We start from the raw sequence: 22,713 nt of genomic DNA on the forward strand, positions 1-22,713 counted from the left end.
GGGAAGAGCCCCTACAGTGTAATGGCCATTTAAATGTTAAATACCAAGAATTTGTGAGGACTTAACCAAGAGTAGTCAGTTTGGGCAAGGGTTACCTTTGCTGATCTAAATAGCTCTCCAAAGACCTTGGGCAGTGCTCGCTTTGGCAGCACATATACAAAGACCTCGGGCATTAGCTCCTGCCATGGCAAGGCAACTCTTTGGAGGAGTGGTGAAAACCATGCAGGGGCCCTGTGAAGGAGATCATCTTGCCCACCAACGCCAATGTCTTCATTCCCTCAGCAACACGCTCTAGCAACAAGGGACTTCTGCTTTACCCTGGCAGCTGGACGTCAGCTCTTTGTTAGCTAAGCCAACTCCTCTGAGAACCAACTTCTGGACAGTTATACATCGACTAAATTTGGATTTTATTTCCTTCATCTCCCCTTAACCTGGAACAATAGTGTAATTAACCCATCATTGGTTTGGAGTATGTTATTTCTTTATTGGCTTATTAAGAGACAGTATCCCATATGCTATTGGCTTGTGAAATATTACCATTATAAATTATAATTCCCACAGTGAGCCTGTGTTAAATAAATTATTGGCAAAGACAATCTCACTCTCTGAGTATAATTTGCCTCAGCAAGACAAGTGCCTTGGCATTGACAGATATTCAATTAATGCATTTCTGAATGAAAGAAAAAATGAATGGATTTTTTTTTTCTCCTTGCTTACTTAGAATTTGGGGAAAATTTGTGGTAATAGAATTAGTTTAAGAAGAGAGAATAGAAAAAAAATGGCCTTGTTCAGATCTAAAAGTATGTAATTGTGTAAAGGATAGTCAAGAACCAAAATAACTCAGAAACTGAAATCTTCATTTAGTAAATGTCTCTTTTGAAGTACTCATTACAGGAAAGAGACCATGGATGCCAGATGGTGGGGTGGAGCTAGAGGCCACACCCCAAGATGAAACTGACATGGTCAGAAGTGAACAATAGATAGAAAACCAAAAAGGGGAGGGGAAAAAAATCACTACGAAAAGTCTGAAGTGCTAAATGTTTTTAATCCCGTATGCAAATACAGGATCATAGATAAAATGTGTAGTTATTTGTGATGTAAAATTGACCCAATAACAATAAAAATATTATCACCTGGGTACAACAGGGCCTCAGTGTTTTTAAACTCCTAGAGCGCTATCCTGTGAAATTTCAGAAAGCAGTTCAAATATTTCCTTTAAAAAGAACATTTTTCTAGTTAAAAAAATGCTAGTAATATATATTTATTGAAGTATGTGTCAGTAAAATAGAAAACTTTTTTTTTTAATTTTCAGATTTGTGATATCTGAGATTTATTACTAACACTTTCTCAGCATCCCTAAGTGTCAGAGGTAGTTCAGGAGGAGAGAATCCTCCTCTCCCCTCTTTTAACCACTTGCTTGATGACTATCACTACCAGTCAGACTGAACCCAAATCCTACTACTAGATACAAATGAAAAATATATTGTGAAATGCAGCTGTCAAGAATAACTAAGACGTAGCTTTTCTAACTCGTTCTAAGCACATATAGAATGACAAACAGAACAACATAACTTCCATGACACATGACTTTGGGTTATCATTCCCCAAGTCATCCAGAAAGCTTCACTTCCACTAATTTTTCACTATCCAAGTAGGCATGACAGTGAGCCATTTAGGCAGCCCTGGGAGTGCTCTTCTTAAAGTTACATGTGCAGAATTCACAACTGGCAGACCAGAAATAGAATATTTTTTATTACTGCATCATTTAAAATCATTCCTTGGCTTAAATTACCACCCCAAAAATAATTATGATTAAAAGTAGAACTACTAGCAGATTAATATAAGATATAGGACATGTCCAGTGAAAAGTAATCACACACACACACACACACACACAACAGTTCTAATAGTGTAATAGTGTGTGTTATTCTAACAATAGAGTTGTGTGTATTTTTTATGAGGCCCTTGCTAATGTTCCACTTTTTCAGAACTTTAGTTCACATCATCCTCACCAACCACAGTGCAATCACACACCCAGAGGTAATCGAAAATTGATCACTCACCACAAAATCTGTTATTTCATAGGAAAGGAATGGAGCCATTCTCACTATATGAATACAAAAGAATGATGGCCTGCGGGCGCCTGGGTGGCTCAGTTGGTTGGTGACTGCCTTCGGCTCAGGTCATGATCCTGGAGTCCTGGGATCGAGTCCCTCATCGGGCTCCCTGCTCAGCGGGAGTCTGCTTCTCCCTTTGACCCTCTGACCCTCTTCCCTCTCGTGCTCTCTAACTCTCATTCTCTCTCTCAAATAAATAAAATCTTTAAAAAAAAAAAAAAAAGAATGATGGCCTGGCAAAATTGAGGATGTGTTCGGTTCCATATTTCACAATAGCCCTAGATACATCAGGGTATATCTATGAGATTCATGATGGTATACAGTTGATCCTTGGACAAAATGGAGATTAGGGGCACTAAAACCCCATGCATTTGAAAATCTGCACATAACTTTTGACTCCCCAAAATCTGCATGTAAGTATTACTGCTATGCTAATAGCCCACTATTGACTGGAAGGCTTAACAATAACATAAACAACAGTCAACACCTACTTTGTATATTATATGTATTATATACCATATTCTTAAAATAAAGTAAGCTAGAGAATAGAAAATTTTATTAAGAAAATCGTAAGGAAGCGGGATGCCTAGGTGGCTCAGTCAAACATCCGACTCTTGATTTCGGCTCAGGTCATGATCTCAAGGGCATGGAGCCTGCTTAGGATTCTCTCTCTCCCTCTCCCACTGCCCCTCCCCCCCTTAAAAAAAAAGCACCAAATCCTAAATAGCATGTGAATTTTACTAGAACAATTTCCCACAGGCATTAGCATTGCTTACTCCCCACCTAGTCAAGGGGGACCCAATTATTACTCACACCAAATGATAAACAAAACAAACGATAATCAGTCACCCAATCTTTTCTGAACTCCCTTCCCTCCAGACTCTAATTACCCAAAGGGTTTCCATGCTCCAGGGACAATAAAGTGTGTCCTCCTAGAAGCAAGGACAGAATCTTGGATCTGGTTCTCTATAAGACGCCATTGCAGTTGCATTGGAAATAGGATTTATCTCCTTTTTCTTTAAGGCAAATCACTTCTCCATCCCAGATACAACTATTCAAATAACAACCTGCTCATGAATAAACACAGAACAATGTGGATCCTGGTAGAGATTATCTGCTCTCCATAAGATCTACCACCATTTGGTACTCAAGCAACAAAGGAAAACAGTTACAGGAAATTTCATTGCCATCATTTATTTATATATATTCATACCATGGGGATACAAAGTTGATTAAGTTATCAAGAACTTGCCTAAGTTATATTTTGTAAAAGTTAATAACCAAACAACAGGTATCTAAAGAAAATATTTTAAAAATATGACTACTGAAAGAAAATACAGAACACAAAACAAACAGAAAGTAAAGAAAAACTGCAGACTTTTATGAAAGTACATAATTATTACAAGGGAGAAAAACCAAGTTATATAAAGCATCAATAGATGAAAAGTTTTGTGAAATTGTTGAAATTCCTTGGCCATGCTGTGTGTTGCACACATTTCTGGGAAGTCCACAGTTTAATAGACTCTCAAAAGGGTCCTTGAGCCAAATGGGCTAAGACTTCCTCCTCCATCACGGCTTCTTCACCATTACTATGAAACCCATTCTAGTCTAGTTGCTCAATGACCCCCTCATCTAGATTATTCAAATAATGGTCAGATGATTTCTCCAAATCCCCAGTAATCTCCCCTTTACTCACCTAATCCCAAAGCCCTATGGTCTGGTCATACCCAATTACTCAATATCCCAAGTATTCCATATAATTCCATACCTTTCCTCAAGCCTTTCAGAAATAGTAAGGCAAAAGGGGCTAAAAGCACACACCCCAACTTCACCAAATTGTATGATCCTGGGCAAGTTATTTAACCTCTCTATGCTAAAGTTTTCAGATCTGTAAATTGAGGATTAAACAAACTAATATTTGTAAAATGCTGGGAACATTATTAGCATTGCAAATACTTCATTAAGTACTCATTATGATTAACAGATGCCTTGCTTAGCTCCTTAAGCATGCAACTACCTGATTCCTGATCATCCCTATTCATAAATGTCACAACGGCTGAAAAGACCCAAAGCCTGCTTGCCATGTAAATCCCCAATCCTTGAGTATCAATAACTTAATAAAATGTCCTTGGATCACCAAAATACAAAGTTTTCTTTGTGTTTGTTTTGTGTTTATCTCTTTGCCCCTAAAACATAGAGCAGTTGCAGCCTGTATTAATTTTCATACTTTGGTACTCATAAGACACCCACAAATTATTAGAGGGGTTTTATGCTAAGTCCAACAAATGTGTACAAATCTGAAATTATGTTCTTACATATCATTTAATTTCACTTTTCAATTTTCTAGTTGAAGAAACTAAGAAAACTAAGTTGAAGAAACTATTACTCAAAGAGAGTAGTAGTAGCAGTGATAATAATAATAAAAAACAACAATAATCACTTCTATAACACTATATCTCAGACACTGTTCTAAACACTGTATATGTGCTAACTCACTGAATCTTCATAACAACCCTATGATGCAGATATCATTATTCTATTTTTCATATGCAAGAACATAGGCACAAAAAAATTAAATAAATTTACCGAGTTCACACTGTAGCAAATAAGTAAAGGAAGCCAGGGATTAAAACAGGCTCTCTGGCTCTAGAGTTGTGTTTTTAATCCTTGTGACTTTGCCTGTGTAAATAAGAGGCAGAGTCATCCAGTGATCCAGAGGTAATTAATGGCAAAAATTGAAATACACATGTAGTCCTCTGGATTCCCTAGTGACACCCTTTCCTTATGAGTTCACCATTCCCTACCTAGAGTGATGACCATAGAGAGGGTTCAAAAAAACATTTGGCCAATGATTTATGGACACACAATTAACATCTCACCACCTAAGGCTCTAAATGCAATAATATTTATCCCAAATGCACAGTGTGTTCCTTGGACATCTTATTTGGCTTACCTGTCTTCTTATTTAATTGTTCCCAGTCTTGAAAGAGACCAGAATATTACAAGGAATCATAGATTCAGTACTCCACTTGTAAGAAGTACAAGGTCTTTGTTGTAATTTGGTTTCTGATGGATTGATCCAAAGGTAAGAGCCTCCAAAGTACTTCCATACATGAGCATTGAGCTTGGGTTCTATCCAAAGCCTAAAAGTTTCCCATTAATGACTACTGGCCACCTCTCAGGCTAGTCTGGGATTTTGTTTAAAGTGTGCCTCCCCAACATCCGTTCCTTAAAATGTCTGGTTAGTCTACGTGCCACTGACAATTACCAGCAATATGGAGCAGAATCTGAGCTCTCAATGCTACAAAGTATAGTGGTTCTGTGTTATGAAGTCCTAATCACCTATCTTCACATTCTGGCTTTAATGGCTATGTGTCCCGAAGAGATCCTTGAGAAACCAGTTTTCACACTTATAAAGTGGAGATATTTACCTCAAGAGGTTGTTAAAAGGATTAAATGAGAACATATTTATAAAAGTACTTAGTGCAATGCTTGGTATGAAGTATGAACTCAAGTTTCCTAAGTATAAAAATATACTATTTATTACTGTTGCGCTTCAGAGAATTCCTACAGGATTACTTTTGTTCCATATATCAGCATTTCATTATATCACCTGAAAACTCTCATTTACACTTGGCATATTCATGCCTCAAAAAACCCCAAGTATTATTATATAAATGTTTGTATCATATATGTGGGCTAATGGGAAGGAATGACATTAAATATGGCCCCAGGATAGTTGTCTAATCAAGAACTGTATTCATCAACATGGGCCAATATGAAATTATTACTATTAGTATAATGTGACCTTGGTGGAAAGATAAGAGAAGCAATGCATATGAAAGCCCAGAGATGACTGGGCCATCCAAGACCATCAGATTTTATGTATACAGCAACATTTTCCCAACATTAGTTCTGGGTTAATAGATGTTTAAAAAAAAAAATCTGGGGGAGAAAATAAGCTTCAGAACATCTATGTAAAATATGGTTTAAATGGGCTTATTTATGGCAAGTTTTCTTAGAGATTTGCATATGTTATTGTATCTTATGACTATCCAGGAGGGAGATCAATCATTTCCCAACTTTTTCCCTATAAAACTCAGTCTTCCTGACACACTGTATTTTGTGAAAGTCTACTGTACACAAATAACCAATTCAACTACTTTGATAAAGTAAGTCAGTTCACACAAACATGAATTTTCAACATAGAGGATACCAGTAAAATTGGCCAGAAATTTTCATCAAAATCATAAACATGTTAGTTTGTTTAAGCTGAGGAACATTTGTCTGTCAATTAAAAAAAAAATAGGGGAAAAACCTGCTTATTTCTGCTTTCTCCTTATTCATATATGCATCATACTGAATGATGTACTATCATGCAATAAAAGTTAACATTTTGTAGTTTTATATAATACACATAGTGTTTACTTAATGATACATGAATACAGCTCAATCATATTGGGTTAAGTCCAATATGATGTGAAGATACTAAATGCTATTAGGTATCTTCAAATCAATAATGAATAAATTCCTTATATTTTATCTCATTTCAAAACCACTCTAGCTATCTTCATCTGGCTGCTCTATTAGGCAGAGATATTATTTGGAATGAAGAACTATTTTATGAAAATAAGCTTTTCAACTTTAAAAGAAGTCCTAAACATTAAAGCAATTATCTGTACATTCTTGACATATTTGAACATTTTAATATATATGATTTCATTCGATCCTCATGATATCCCTTTGTGATACGTATCATAATGGTCATCATTTTATAGATCAAGAGAATAGGAAAGCTGTGTTTACGTTCATGGTAAAGATAACACAGGTAGCGTGAGGGACCAGGACGTAATCTAAGAGTCCCAGGCCTTCTCCACCAAAGTTCACGACATGAACCTGCAAATGCCTGCAAACTGTAGATTGTCCAAGGCGGTTGCTATTACTCTTTCAAAAGCTAATTAAGGAAGAAGGAAACCAAAGAATTCCAACCAAAGGAAAGAAAACCTTTGATTTTCGAGGTTGATAAGATTGCCACAGCTGACCTCCCCCGACTTCCTCCACTTTGAAACCCAGTGTTCCCCATTCTATATCTGTGATCCAGGGCCAAGCCAATCCTTTGACATGTTAGGCAGCGTTAACAAAGACTCTCGACCACCAAGGTGTTTACTCAAATTAATTACATGAATTTTTGCTCTCAAATAAAGTATATGTCCCTTCTTATTTTAGGGGCTTATAGGAAAGAACTTTGGGTGACGCAATTGTGCTTGCCCCAGAGCTCTGGGCCCCCACCTATTGGGTTCGCATCCTTTCTCTGTTACCTGTTAGTCTAGGTTTTCGGGGGATTTATTCAGTCTCTCTGTGCCTGAGTTTCCTCATCTGCAAAATGCAGATAATAATATCGCCTATCATACAAGGCGATGGTGAGGATTCAATAATACGTGTCACATAAAAACTCGAAGAAGGCCTGACATGGACTAAAGCGCTCAATAAATGCTTACTATTATTATTATGAGACTTGTTAAAATGACAGTGAAAGCAGAAAAATGCAGTAGCTCCCTAAGTTGTGTTTTCTCATGAAAGAGAGCAAAAATCATTACAGGCCTTCATTCAGAGATGATCCCCACACTATAAGGTACACTTGGGTTTTCAGTATTGATAAATGTCTCTATGGAGGAAGTTCTATTACTCCCTATTAGATAAACGAAACTTAAAACTCAAGAATGTGATTCCTCCCACAGCAAAACAATCTGTAACAGCACCCTTTATCAGGCCAATGTGCTTTGGGGAGTCACTGATATAACTAGCCAGCAAAATCACCTGGGAGAGCTCACTGAAATAACCAATGATCAAATGCAAAGGGCCAAACTGTGCTTTGGAAGTCTCATTTTGATAAGCTCTGAACTGCATTGAAATAAAACCATTTGGGGGCGCTTGGATGGCTCAGTCAGTTAAGCTTATAATAAGCCTCTAATTCCTTTGATTTGGGCTCAGGTCATGATCTCAGGGTCCTGAGATCAAATCCGACCGATCATGGAGCCTGCTTAAGATTCTCTCTCCCTCACCTTCTGCCCCTCCTCCAACCCCCAAAAAAGAAAAAAAAAAAAAAAAGGAAACCCAAACCATTGGCACACTGCTTAGGCACATGCCTATGATTAGCCATAGCCATTTTCCTTCTGGTCATTTTCTTTATTTTCATTTAAATTAATATAATTCCTTAGCTAAAATACAAGAGAAAAATGTTAAAGAACACAGTCTATTCACTCTAATATCAATAATCAAGTGTTTCCATTCTTATGGTGTAACTGTATAACTGTGTACCTCTATGCTAAGAAAATTCTCATGTCCTTTCATTAGATTTTGTCCTGTATATATTCATTGAATTGAGGTTTGTATTGAAGGAATGTCATTTTACCCAATGTAACATTTACATTTGTAATAATTTACAATGACAATATTTCTAATTAATAATGTAAATAACAACGTAAAATATAATATTACATTTACCAAATGAAATATGTGCCTTCACACCAAGAGAAGATTACTTTGAAAATTTTAAAAATAAATGCAGATTTCTATAAAATTAAAGAAAAAAACCCATTCATCTTATTCATCTAACCAAGAGATATTAAGCATAATATAAAAGCCTATAAATAGATTTCTCTTCCTAAGGAATACTTATATGTAAATAAAGAGGGTTATTACCAAAACACTGAATGCTTTAATTAATGCACATTGTACTGATTTCTCTCAAATTCCTCATTTCTAATGTGAGGAAAGAAATCAAAAGTTTTCTCAATTTTCTTTTGTACCTAAGTAACTATTAACCATCCAGTTACCTATTAAGCAAAATATAATTTCTTCTTAATTTGTTACAGTGCAAGCATTTCCTTCCCTGTGGTAAAGAAAGGTAAACAACAGTGAAAGGGAAAGAAAGCTCACTTATGTGTTTCAGAAACAAGGACTTGCTCACCATTATAATCCAAATGTCCTTTTTAACTAAATAAAACTAACCTTCAGCTGTTTTCATTTAAGCATTTTTAAAATCCCTAATTTAATAAAGCTAATTGAATTTGTTCTAGAACAAACCTTGTATTGCTGATACACTGAATTTATTCTAAAACACTGCTAATCCATTTAAAATGTGCAATATACTTAACTATATAGTATTAAAAATGCTTGCCATTTAGCAAAGACTTAGAAATATAACATGATTGGTTTAAGATTAATGTTATATTACCAAAGCTCAATAAAAATAGCACTTAAGTATCAGAGAAATATAAGACATATTCAGTATATGACAGACTGCATTATCACCAAATTTAGAGAATCTTTTATTAAATGAGTATCAGGCTTAATTAAAAGAAAAAAGTCCCTAAGTTTTGAACTTTTGTGCCAACAATGAATATCTAATAGAAGAATCTAAGAATGAAAGTGCTTTTTGAGGTAGTTTTTGGCTGATCTACATACGAATACAAAGCAAGGATATTTCACTATCAATAAATTACATGGGCGCCTGGGTGGTTCAGTCGGTTAAGCCTCCGACTCTTGGGTCATGAGATCAGGCCCCACGCTCAGCGCAGAGTCTGCTTAAGATTCTCTTTCCCTCTCTCTCTGCCCGTTACCCCCCCACACTGCCTCCGCTCTCTCTAAATAAATAAATAAATAACATGGCATTATATATGACTTCTCATATGGAAACATATTATTTAGCCACTGTACCATGTGAGGGGAAAATAGTAATACAGTCCCCAAATGAACTTCAATTATATGAAGTATTTTTCTCTCATCTGCAGAATGAATGGCACTGCCTCAAATTAAGGGATTAGTAATGATAACAAATAAACACAATTATACTTTTTTTTGAATCCTGAATTCACTTTACTGTTGCTAGTCACAGTGCTATGAATTCTATTTCCCCAGCTGATCACTAGATTGGGGCCCAGCATTCCAAAAAGTGAGTCCTTCCAAACTACTTTCTAGAGCTGCTCACTTTGCTACAAAAATGTTCTGTTGATTTTAACAGCCTACTTAGGATTAAATAAAATCAACACATATATCCGTGGTAAACTGTATCAGAAACCATTTTGAAAGAGAAACTACTGAAAAATCCCTTTCCTACACTGTTACTCAAATATCAATAATATGCCTTCAATGACCAGAGAAAACAGAAATGTTCCAAAAAATATGTAAGTAAAGGTCTTAGAAAAACTTAAAATTTGTTGCAGAAATGAACTATGGTAGTAGATAAACTGAGGCTAGACATTCTATATGGATTTCATTTATGCCTACAGCACTTTACCCTGGTGTCAAGAGGTTTGAATATTTGGGGGCACCTGAGTGGCTCAATCTTTAAGCGTCTACCTTCAGCTCAGGTCATGATCCTGGAGTCCTGGGATTGAGCCCCAGGTGGAGCCTGCTTCTCCCTCTCCTGCTCCCCCTTCTTGTGTTCCCCTCTCTCGCTGTCTCTCTCTCTGTCAAATAAATAAGTAAAATATTTTTTAAAAAAGAGGTTTGAATACTTGGATTTGAAACCTGGCTTTACCATAACCATATAAAATAACTGCTTATTGCCCCCATTTCACAGATTAAGAAAATGAGGTATATGCTGTCCAAGTTCACTCTAATATTAAGCGGCAGAGTTTGGATGCACAACCAGGTAAGTCTGTTTTCAATTCTTCACAGTATATCACGCTAAACTACCTAATTCATTAAATCAAATTGATATGCCAAATTACTTTCAGAAACACAATTTTTAACTATCAGATCTAATTTTGTCTATATGCTGGGTGAGTGAAACAGTATGGTATTACGTTTACTGGTCCTCAAGTTAGCAGAGAGATTCAGGCAGGGCTCTGCTACTAACTGGCTATATAACTTTTCAATTGCTGTTTTCTTGTCTGTAAAGCGAGGAAATAATACCAGTAGGCTCCATTTTGAAAACACAAGCCACATAGTAGTTTCTGATATATAACCGCTGATACAGAACCATTTTACCTGTCTAACAAATCCCAGGGCTCTCCCCAGAGCTACGGTTTTGGAAGGAACACTGTCAAAAACACAAAGCAGCGCAAGGTGGATCTGTGCATTCTGTTGTTCAGTGTGGGTATTGCACAAAAGTATCTGGAGGAGCCAGAAACTGAAGGTCCAAATGCTGTCCCCACTGGATGAGTCAAACCCTCAGAGTCCCCGAGTGATGCTAAAGGGGTCTACATTTTAATAAAGGATTTGTTTGGTCAAGGTGGAACAAGAAAAAAACTTCAATGGTTACTATTTACTCCTCTGGAGCTTGAGGATGAATCCCTTCTTTTGCAGAAAAGCCTATCCAGGAGAAGACTTTTAATGAACATTGCTGAAAGGAAAAGGGGGGAATGGGAGAGAAGGGGAAAAGTGTTAAGGGGAAGGGGAAAGAAAAGGAGGAGGGGGAGGAAGAGAGAGCCATCAACTACTCAGAAAAATTCCTTAAAAACAGCATTATTTTATTGAACAACTCCCTACCCCTTTTTTCTAAGTTAAAGACTAAAGCCTACTCTCCCGCCTTCACTGCTGAATATTTTCCTCTCACTTTTAAAAACAATTTTTGCTACACCCAAGTTTCCCCATAGCTCCTCACTGTATAAGGTCAACTTTTGCTTTTACAAACACTAGCAAGGCTGAATAATAATTACCCAGGGTTTAGATTCCTTTCTAGAAACAATTCATTTAGAGAAAACAAAGGAAAAATCATGCGTAACAATGGAAAACATGGTTCATCCAACATCCAGATAAGATAGGAACACAAATAATAAGAATATTTCAGCCATGGGGATAAACTCTAAAACAAACTGTTCTCTGGGAAAAAGAAACAGAACCAACAGAGTAAATGGATATGAAAGGGAAAGGGACAGGTTTGGAGGGATGAAATGAACAGAACTATAGATGTCTTTTTTAAAGTCCCAAACCAGACATAAGCAATCATCAACCAATGAAAAATGTTCTCTATCACTGTTTATCCTCCTTAGTTTTGACTGGATATCCGTATGTTCCTTCATATCAAAAATAGTCCTTTCAAGAACATCTGCTAAAGACCTGAGTTTATTCATTCCTTTAAAAAGCTTTGGTTAAGTGCCTTTTGTTAAGTGTTATGTGTCAGACACTGAGCTAGGTGTTGTGGAATCCATGCTAAAATTCTACTTCCCTGCAGGACATAAGAATGGGAGGGTGAGACTGGGGTTCTCAGATTCACTGCCAAAGTCTGGTATGTTACAATTGTATCCTCTTGTGCTCAAATTTTCCTAAATACTTTATCACTGCATCTAGAAAGTTTAATATTTAAATTAGAAATTTTAATATTATAACATGAATGATACATAAGTTATACAACATAATATATAATATTAAATTGGCAAATCTATTAATAATGTGGGTTCATGTAATAAGGAGGAGAAAATAAATTAGGAAAAGTGCCACAGTAAAAAAACATTTCAAAGACAACCTGAGTTAGGACAAATATCCTTGTACACAGCAGTGACAAGCCAGCTCTTAATAGAAAAGCACAGAAATACCATAAAATCACAGTAAGACATTTAAAGAAAATCTAAAGTTGGTAGTGAAATAAATACACAGAATATTGTTGACATTATTTCCGTTAGAAAAATAATATTATTGCCTCAATGATGGTCATTAGATATATCTGTGACATTTTCAACTCACACTTCCTTAATGACATCATCAATATTTTATATGCAGATTCTTCTACTTACAAAAGAGACTGCCCAACAATAAACAAAATATGCATGACATTTTAATAAAATCTTTACTCCCCTTAAAAGGTATTCTACAGTTTTATGAACACTGCGGATAAACTGAAATACAGCTAAAAGTAAAGCTCTAGTCTATCATTTTCAAGAGAGAGCTTCTAAATCAAATCTTAAGAGTAAGAATACTAGCATGGAGGCAAAGACAGAAGAGAATTCATCTCTTCTTAAAAATAAGTGTGATAATAAAATCTCATCATTAAGCTAAACATATATTCTCTCTTTCATCTAGCTTTCCTGATGGGAAATGCCATTTATAAGTTACTTCAAAAGATAACTTAAATCATATTATTCTGAGTCATCCATGGTGAACAATAAAACTTTTATTCCTAGAAGCTCTATTCTCTTTAAATGAAAGCAATCTTAAAAGTAGTCAACACCTAGAATGAAATGAATATTCAACACACATGGCAGTCTTCAGAACTGTCATCTTGGGAAAGGCCAGTTAACAAATTGTATTCCACATAACAATGCGGGCTGATTTCTGAATGTATTGTGTAAGTTGCAAAATGAAATGAGAGAATCAGATTTCCAACTCAAGATCAGATTTCCAAATTTCCCTCATTAACAAGATACAAAAATGCATAACTTTATAGCATTAAGAATGGAACTAACTTTACATGAAATGGAGCCAAATGAATGCTATTGAACATCCATAATGATCATTTTCCATGAAGTTAAATACTTATAATCATGAGGTTTGATTAACATGCTCTGGTTTCTTGCATGCCATGTTATCATTATAATCAGAAAACTGGAAGAAATTTTCTCCAATTAAATATAAAACAGATGATCACACTTAGGAAGAAAACATGTTTCACTGCCACTTATATAGTTAAGATTATAAATACATATGAATATTTTCATCATAGAGGGAATCAGATTATTTAGCATCCTAATTTTTACAGCAGACTTAAATTTTCAAATCCTTTGAGACAAGTTCAAGGAATGCATTCTTTAAAATAATACTATGCATACTCAATGCTTTGTTTTTCACAATTACTTGACAACATGTTTTGCAGTTGTTCCCTTTTGTTTTGTTCCTTTTCTTTGCTAAAATAATAGTCCAATGAGAAAGGGAAAATTACCCTATTAGTTTTCACCAGAAACATTTCTACTTCTATTTTTGTCCCCTAATTTTTAATAATCAAGCTAAAATATACTCTCTTAAATAGTATTGATACTAAATTTTATTTAACAGAATTTGTGATGCCTTCTCAGCTGGAGATTAATAGGTTTTAATAAAAAGATCTAGCTTTTCTGATACGGAAAAATATACTGGTCTGGATGCAACTGGTACCATGGAAAGAGCTTTTTTTTTTTTTTTTGGTGTAATTATTCTTCCTACCTACTACATGCAAATGAAACACTTCCATTATTTTTTACCTCTCCAATTGCCTGCATTCACATGAGGATAGTGTCTGTAATTTAGTGACCTGCTTGTACATTATCAGTAACTCACACACTCCCACACATTTCACAGGTTAAACTATCCATTCATATTAAATGATGGCCCCTATGCTAGTAAATTCAGTAAGTTTGGTAAACTTACAGCTTTACCTTAAGGTCTGCAATACAAAATGTTGGCTAGGGACACCTGGGTGGCTCAGTCATTAAGCGTCTGCCTTCGGCTCAGGTCATGATCCCGGGGTCCTGGGATAGAGCCCCACGTTGGGCTCCCTGATCAGCGGGGAGGCTGCTTCTCCCCCTCCCACTTCCCCTGCTTGTGTTCCCTCTCTCGCTGTCTCTCTCTCTCTGTCAGATAAATAAATAAAATCTTTAAAAAATAAAATAAAATGTTGGCTAAACCCAAATGGCCCCCTTTGCCTTAAATTCCTCCTATGATTTCATTGAAACAGTTTGTCCTATCTGAATGACACCATTGGAAAGTCCAAGTATTTTGCTCCAAACCACTCCACAACAGTCTTGTACCGGAAATTCCAATGAATAGAGAATTTTTATTATCAAAAATGATGTCAAATAGAATTCAAAAATTCTAAACAAAAATCATTTATATTATAATTTGATAAAAGAAAGCCTTATGAAATCTTTCTATGAAATGACTTACTTCTATAGAGTCAAGGTTGCATATGTATTTTTGATTAGTTGCTAAGTGGTACAAAGCACTAATTCCAACCGTATATTCCGTAAAATGTAAAGTGCTGTGATAGGAATGTTATCCAAGGACCATAAAAAAATAAGTCACACTACAGTGCCTCTTACAAGGGCTTCACATAGAATTATATGAAATATACAGCTGCCTCTGTGGTTGCTATGTATAACAGAACTAAGTAAGTCTGTTCATACTAACATGCTCAGAAAAATAACATTTTACATTAATGTAAAAGATTCCTAAGTTTGTCAAATCTGCTATGTTCTAGGTCATATCACTTAAAAGTTTGCTTTAAAGAGAAATATTGTGAGAATTAAAAGGCAGATGCAAAAAACAAAACAAAAAACCCACAATTATTCCAAATCAGAACTTTAAGTCTTATGCTCATTTTGCTAAAAACAAACAAAAAACAAAAACAAAAAATGAACATATGAGAATTTATTTCAAACAGCCTACTTTTTGAAAAAAACCACATTACAAAAATCAAGTCCAACATCGGCAAAAGGAACATAGCTAGAAATGTAAGACATATTCCTGGTTCCTGAGTGTCAACCTTTAGGGATGACTGCATTTCATCAGATTGGACACACTGTAGCATATAATAAGGTTTACAACTCCTAATACATTTACTGCACAAAAATAATATACAACAGCATCAGCTAGTAACTGTTTAAACTGCTTCACGGAATAAAACACACCTCCCTCTGAAAGCAAGTTCAATGTCCTAGTTGCTACCTGGTAGCCAAGATAATATAAAGTTCACCCATGCTCTCTCTTCTAGACTGTGCTCTGAACACTATCAAAACACATTTAAAAATAGGAGATGTCCAGCCAAGAGAAGGTATCCAACTCATCCTTAATTTGTTTTTGTTTTCTCCCAAAATCTATCCTATTGGATTTTTCTCATTCCTTCTCCTAGACAGAAAAGGACCTGTATTTAAAGGTAGGAGCCCAGATTATAAATGAATCCTGAAGTTCTTTAAAGTATCATAAAAACCTAGCAAGCACTTTAGACCACTTGGAAAATCATCGCTCTGTTAGTATATATTACCTCAGGAGTTCATCTGAAGTTAACAGTGGTACCCCGGAGCAAGCACACTGTTTCAGACCCAAGGAATTCTGCCAGCCATGTGCACCGAGAGTCAACGATATAAAGAAGCCCCAACATCACTGGGCTCACCAGGTGGCTACCATGCTGGATGCTCCAACATGCATTATCTAATTAGATTCTCACACCAATTTTATTAGGGAAAGCTGAAAAATAAATAAGAAAGCCCGACAAACCCTCTTTCTAAAAGAGACAGCACAGATACCTGAAATCAATCTAGACTCAACAGAGATCTACTTTCAGAGTATCATTTTCTGGATAACACAGGGGAAAAAAGAATTGAAATCCCTGGATTATTTTCCATAAAAATGAGTATCAGTTGAGAAAGAATATTGTGAGGCAAATTATGAAATTTCTAAATTTCACAATATATAAAATGCTTAACGTTTTTAACCATACTTTTAATTTTCTCAATTCAAAATACATCTCAGACAATGCTTTCTTGCAATCATATGTATGGCTTCCTGTCTGTCTATTTGGTTCAATGAAATTAAGGATGAGTGTTTGAGAATTACAAAATCGTTACCTATTGAAATCTTCCCTGTTAAAAATCTGTATTTATTTATTCTGATACATCATGTTTAAAGCTAAATCCATTCCTTTTCATAATTATTTGTCAGCACCACCACCACCAGGACCAGTAAAACAAAAAACAAACCTAGAAGAAGCGATACCAAAAACTAATCCCAGGGATCATTCAGGTGCTTTCTGTTCACATTTTCTTTTTTTTCTTCCTTCCTTTCTTCCTCCCTCCCTCCCTCTCTCTCTCTTTTTTCTTTCTTTCTTTCTCTTTCTTTCTTTTCTTTTTCTTCCTCTTTTTCTCCTTCCTTCCTTTCTTCCTTCTTCCTACCCTCCCTCCCTTCCCTTCCTCTCCCCTACCCCCCCCGCCTCTTCTCCTTTCTTTTTTAGTGTAGGAAAGAAAGCCACTGAATTTCAAAAAATATATATGAGAAACACATTATAACATAAATGAACAGAATTCACTTTCACACTGAATCAGATATTCCAGTTTATAAAACTTTCTACCCAACCCCACCCCAAACACACATTAAAAATACACTCAATAACAATGGTACAACATAACTGCTCTCTTTAGTCATTGTTTTTCCAGTTCTTAAAAATAATATCACCCAAAAGATTAACTTCATTTTTCCTTCATTTCTGTGTGTTTGAGTAAGTGTGCACTAGAGAAAGGGCACCCCTTATACTCTTTACATTACCCAACATCACATATGGAAATCTGATTATTTTTCCCAATTGGTTATTTTATCCCAAGGTCATGAGTATCTATTGGCAGGTATCCAGGAATGGATGATTCATTGCACTGATGAAAATGTGGTTCATAAAAATGTATTTCTATCAAAGATAGGCCAATTGTAGGAGGACAGAATGAGGATCTACTCTTAATCAAACAATAAAAATGTGAATGAACATTATTAGAAAGGAATATCCTTAAGCCTATTTAAACACAGTCATTCTTGTTCCAATCTCTCTAATTAAAGCTATGTGCTACACTAAAACACAGATATCAAGCTGGATTAGCTGCAAAGACACAGTTAAAATGTAATTATGCCAATAGTACAGGCCACTGGTGCACATAATCCAAAAAGTATTTGTATGTGAAACATAGACATTTGGTATCTCTGATAGCCTATTAATGCACATTATTTTCAATAAAATAATGAAGTCATTCCGTGACGTCTCTTCAAGTCTATTTGCCCCGGTTCCCAAGCCTGCCAAACTGTTCACATTAGCTCCTGCATTCCCTCCATTCAAGGGATGAACTAAGTAGTCTCCTAGACTAATGGAAAGATTGGCTTAAATTTGACCTTGGCTCTCTTTATAATTAGCTGATTCATTCCCCAGGGGAAAGAGGTAATTAACTTACTGGTTCAGAACTTCCTTAGGAAAGAAATGTAACTGTCTCACTTAAAAGGACTTTCCTTTATTCTGCCGATCTAATGCCATCTCAAATTTAGATAGAAATGATAATTCATAAAATTCCTTCAAACGTATTAGCTCCTTGGCTCCACACCACAGCCCATGACTTAGTTCAAGCCAGAGAGCCCTAAGGCACAGACGGGATAAATGATACTGCAAAATCATGCCACTTACTAGATAAAACAAAACTCGAATTCAAGGTTCTGAACTCTTAGTTTGTTTCTCTTCCCCTGACTCCACAATGCCACGTCCACTAGAATGTTATACCAATATTTATAGTGTAGCGATGGTTCTAACCGAGATGATGTGTTAGCAAAGCAAATCTGGACACACATATGAAACATCCATTCCAGAAAATTCCCTTTAAAATGAAACATTTCTTTTTTCTTCAGTCTCCTTCTACAAACCAAAACTCTCATGCTTTTAAATAATACATAACATATCACAATTTTAATATATGATTTAATATTATTTTAACAGCCACACTCCAGAAACTACATGTTACTTTGAATCTAAAATAGTCTCACGAAAATGTTAAATGAAATAAACTTAAATATAAGCCCCTTCTAAATAAAAAATGCATATTTTTCTGAATTGCCTAGAAAGGGGGCACTCTCTAATCTCTTTAGGCACAAATCTATAAAACTATTCCCATTGGGATAATAATTTTGGGAATAATAATAATTGGGAAAAATAATAATTTAATGAATAAACAAAACATTGAACTAATGAACGCTAAAAACACCCCAAATCAAACTAAACTATGAAAATACCAAAAGCTGAAATGATTTAAAATAATTAAAAGATAGGAAGCACACATAATTATAGACTTATACGTTGGGTGACCACATAATTTATCATGTAAATCAGAGGACACTCTGGGGAATGAAAAGGATGCTATTAATAATTACACTGGGACAACAGGCCTAAATAGGGATTGTCCTGGGAAATAAACAGGACATATGGTCACTCTAATTTTATGTCTTCACCAGCTGGATTTTTTTCAAGGATTCCCAAGCATCTTGATTTTTTTTTTTTTTTAGGTCAGAATTATTTTTTTCCTTCATTCCCTTCTACCCCTACTTCTCTTTTACAATCCAGGAAAAGATTAGTCAAGCCACTTAACTCTTTCTTCTCTTCATGTCCTATTTTATCTATTAACTAAGGCAAGAAACGTTTATTAGTCTGAAAATCTCCTTTAAAAGCTGGTACTTCGGGCGCCTGGGTGGCTCAGTTGGTTGGGCGACTGCCTTCGGCTCAGGTCATGATCCTGGAGTCCCGGGATTGAGTCCTGCATCGGGCTCCCTGCTCGGCAGGGAGTCTGCTTCTCCCTCTGACCCTCTTCCCTCTCGTGCTCTCTATCTCTCATTCTCTCTCAAATAAATAAATAAAATCTTTAAAAAAAATAAAATAAATAAAAGCTGGTACTTCTACAATCTTACCTTTAGGACCCCTGTGTTTCCATTTCAAAATGTCATGGTCAGAGCCCCGAGCAGAAAGCAGCAAGTCTGGTTTCGGCCTGTGCTAATATACTGCTTTATATTTCAAATCACCTGAACGTGGACTTTGGGAAATTAACTACAGCTGATTTGAGGTGGGTACATTACAAAATTAAAGTCTTCTGAATATATTCAATATTCGGAATAAATAAGGAAATTTGGAAGGGTGGGGTAGAAGAACAAGTCAAAACTATTAATTGAAAGTTTCACCATCCAAAGTACGGTTCGGGTTTCCGAAGACTTTTTCATTATCTTCATGCCTAAAGCCTTCCAATGGTATATCTCATCTCCAGAGTAAAGCCAAAGCCCTCACAAAGTGTTATATGGTTTTCCCCCATTCCCCACAAACACTACCTCTTTGGACTCCTCTTCTCCTATCCTCCCTTCACTCAGCATCAGCCAGCCTGACACTCTGAAATTCCCAGACATGCGGCTGCCTCGGGGATTTAGAATTTGCTCTGGGTGGAACGCTTTCCCCCATGTGAGCACTTGATTACTCCCTCACCAACTCTAGGTCTTCCTCCCAATGTCACCTCTGTGAGACCCTCTCTGGCTACACTATTTTTAAATCGAACATTCCTGGCACTCCCCATCTTCCTTTCTAGCTTTATTTTTCTCCGTATGTCACTATTTGATGTACCATACATTTTACTTTTTTTTTCTGTCATGTTCCCACTAGGATGCGAGCTTCATGAGGACAAAGATGTTTTTGTCTAATATCCTCACTACTGTTATCTACAGTGCCTAGAAAAATGCCATAGAAATGGCCCCATAAAAATCTGTTGAATAAATAAACTAAAAATATAAAACATGTAGCCCTTAAATGCACCAAGCTTGCCAAAATGGCGGACAATCAGGCACACTGGTCCCAAATCCCTCTGGTTGCTTAAAGATGACTTAAAATTCAGTTAAAATGTTGGCTGTTTTTCAAATGTCCATTTGATGGTGTCTTTGAAATCCAGAATTTTTTGGATTTCACAGAATTTATTGGTTCTAGAATGTTATCAGTAGCAAGTACAGCAAATTAGAATTTGATTATGTATCTAAGTATATTTTTAAAAGCAGTATTAGAGATAGACATTTTATGACAGTTAAGAAGAATATAAAATAGAAAATGAAAGATTCCTTCATGTATCATAAATATATAATACTCACAGTAAATTATACGTAAAATACTAAGAGGAAAACAAAGAACTTCCTTTTTCATCTCTAAAGCATCGGGGACGGATGTAGATTTAATAGCGAGCACTTTGTGTCAAACTACACTAAAATGAAAAAAAAAAAAAAACTACATTAAAATGAAAATACTGACATTGGAAACACTGACAACTAAGTTTTTGGTGTTCTCCATTAAAATGAACAATTGTATATGAGTGTGAAGAATAAGAAAAAAATGACGATGTACAACTGCACAATGTGTATGCTCTGAATAGAAAATACTTGTGGGTAATAAACTGCTATATAGTATTGCCATTGTCGTGATGTTGAAATATCTGAAATTTTGAAATTCTAACATTATAGTAATATTACTTTTTTTTCTATATGGGAAAAACCTTATAAACATAGGACCTGAACTTTGAAGGGTTTTAATGTAGGTGGTGAAGAGCTTTGTGCTGAGACAACTGTGCCAGAACCTGAGGTGTGAACTTTCTGATAATCCAGGCTCCTCAAAATCTCTCCCTCTCCATCTCTCTCTCTCTCAGACACACACACACACACACACACACACACACACACACACACACACACACAGCCTCCTTCCTTTCTTCACCCTTCTTATTACCTCCAAGCCCTAGGCAAAATTCCCCAAAAGAAGTGACCAAATTAAAAACTTACGCCTTCCTGACATCCTGATACAACAGTTGGGAAATAATCACTAGTGTCGATTACCCAGGCTTCCCTGAATAGACAGTGCACATTTGGAACATAATGACCAAAGTCAGAGGCAGCAGATGACTGATACTGGGAAGAGTTTCGCTAGATGAATGAGTCTTTCTCAGGACCCTTTCAACAACTGTCCAAAGCAAAACAAGTTCTAACTCATTGAACTTATCAGAATATCCCTGAATTAGAATAGCACTGAATTAAAGCTCCAAATGCACAGCCGTGTTTCTTGTACTACAGTTATTAGGAAATAATTATAACCTAGCGCATGTTTTAACCATCAGTTTTACTCAAAGGCTTAACAGGTAAAGATGTATTAAAACAAACACCTCTATCTGGAGGAGAATGAAATACTTGCATAATGTTTTCATATAAAACCTAAGCCTTCGAAGTATGGTCCTACTACAAAGGCCTTTCAGAGCTGTTTCTCTCGTGCAACCCAGAAGAACACAACCGTTCACCCCATTCCCCTGCCTAGTCATGGTGTCTTCTGATAGAAAAGTTTGAGAAATATTGATAACATGAAACATTATCACTTCAAGTACAGAAAAGAAAATAGACATATAATCACAAGCCCGTCCATGGTTGAGTAGGATATTTTTTATATGACGGATAGTGCATAATATCAAAGATAAAAAGGTTTACACCTTTTTTTAAAGATTTTATTTATTTATTTATTTGTTTGTTTGTTTGTTTAATTTATTTATTTAAAGAGAGGAGAGGGAGGAGGAGCAGAGGGAGGACAAGCAGACTCCACACTGAGCACAGAGCCTGACACAGGGCCTGATCCCAGGACCCCGACATCACGACCTGAGCCAAAATCAAGAGTTGGCCACCTAACCGACTGAGCCACCAGGAGCCCCTGTTTACACTTTCTTTACAATTAAACAGGATCTACTATAAATAAGCATTCCAAGAACAAATATGGTCCCATTGATAAGTCCAATATTGAAAATACAGATATCTATGGGGTAATGGTACCTAGGTTTCTATATTCATACACACATACACATACCCACACACACACATTTACTTATATATTATACACACATGAACATATACACACATAAATTTATTATTTAATAAAGAACAAATCTGTAGGAGGAAAGAAAGCTCACACCATACTTAAATTCCCCTTAGGGAAAATAAATGCTCAATAGATTTCTTAAAACATTCGCTGGGTTATGTATAATTCAAAAATCAAGTAAATATTTCCCTTCTATCTGACCCCTGCTTTCTCCTCCTCTGTAAATTCTCT

General features: G+C 35.9%; 1 protein-coding gene across 9 annotated transcripts in view; it reads right to left on the bottom strand.

The window, feature by feature from the left end:
* Window positions 1–22,713, bottom strand: part of PPP3CA (protein phosphatase 3 catalytic subunit alpha) — a 502,337-nt gene that overhangs the window by 171,556 nt on the left and 308,068 nt on the right. Inside the window, exon 1 of one of the 9 annotated variants that reach the window (XM_073892037.1) lies at window positions 16,075–16,094. The exons of the other annotated variants lie outside the window; for them this stretch is intronic. The gene's annotated coding sequence lies outside the window, so the exon portion shown is untranslated. Of the gene's footprint in view, window positions 1–16,074; window positions 16,095–22,713 lie in introns of those variants that run through there. 9 annotated transcript variants of the gene reach the window in all.

The sequence above is a fragment of the Callorhinus ursinus genome, unplaced genomic scaffold (genome assembly GCF_003265705.2).
Source record: "Callorhinus ursinus isolate GAN/ISIS: 27379988/994484 unplaced genomic scaffold, GSC_fseal_2.0 scaffold4, whole genome shotgun sequence".
Taxonomy (NCBI): domain Eukaryota; kingdom Metazoa; phylum Chordata; class Mammalia; order Carnivora; family Otariidae; genus Callorhinus; species Callorhinus ursinus.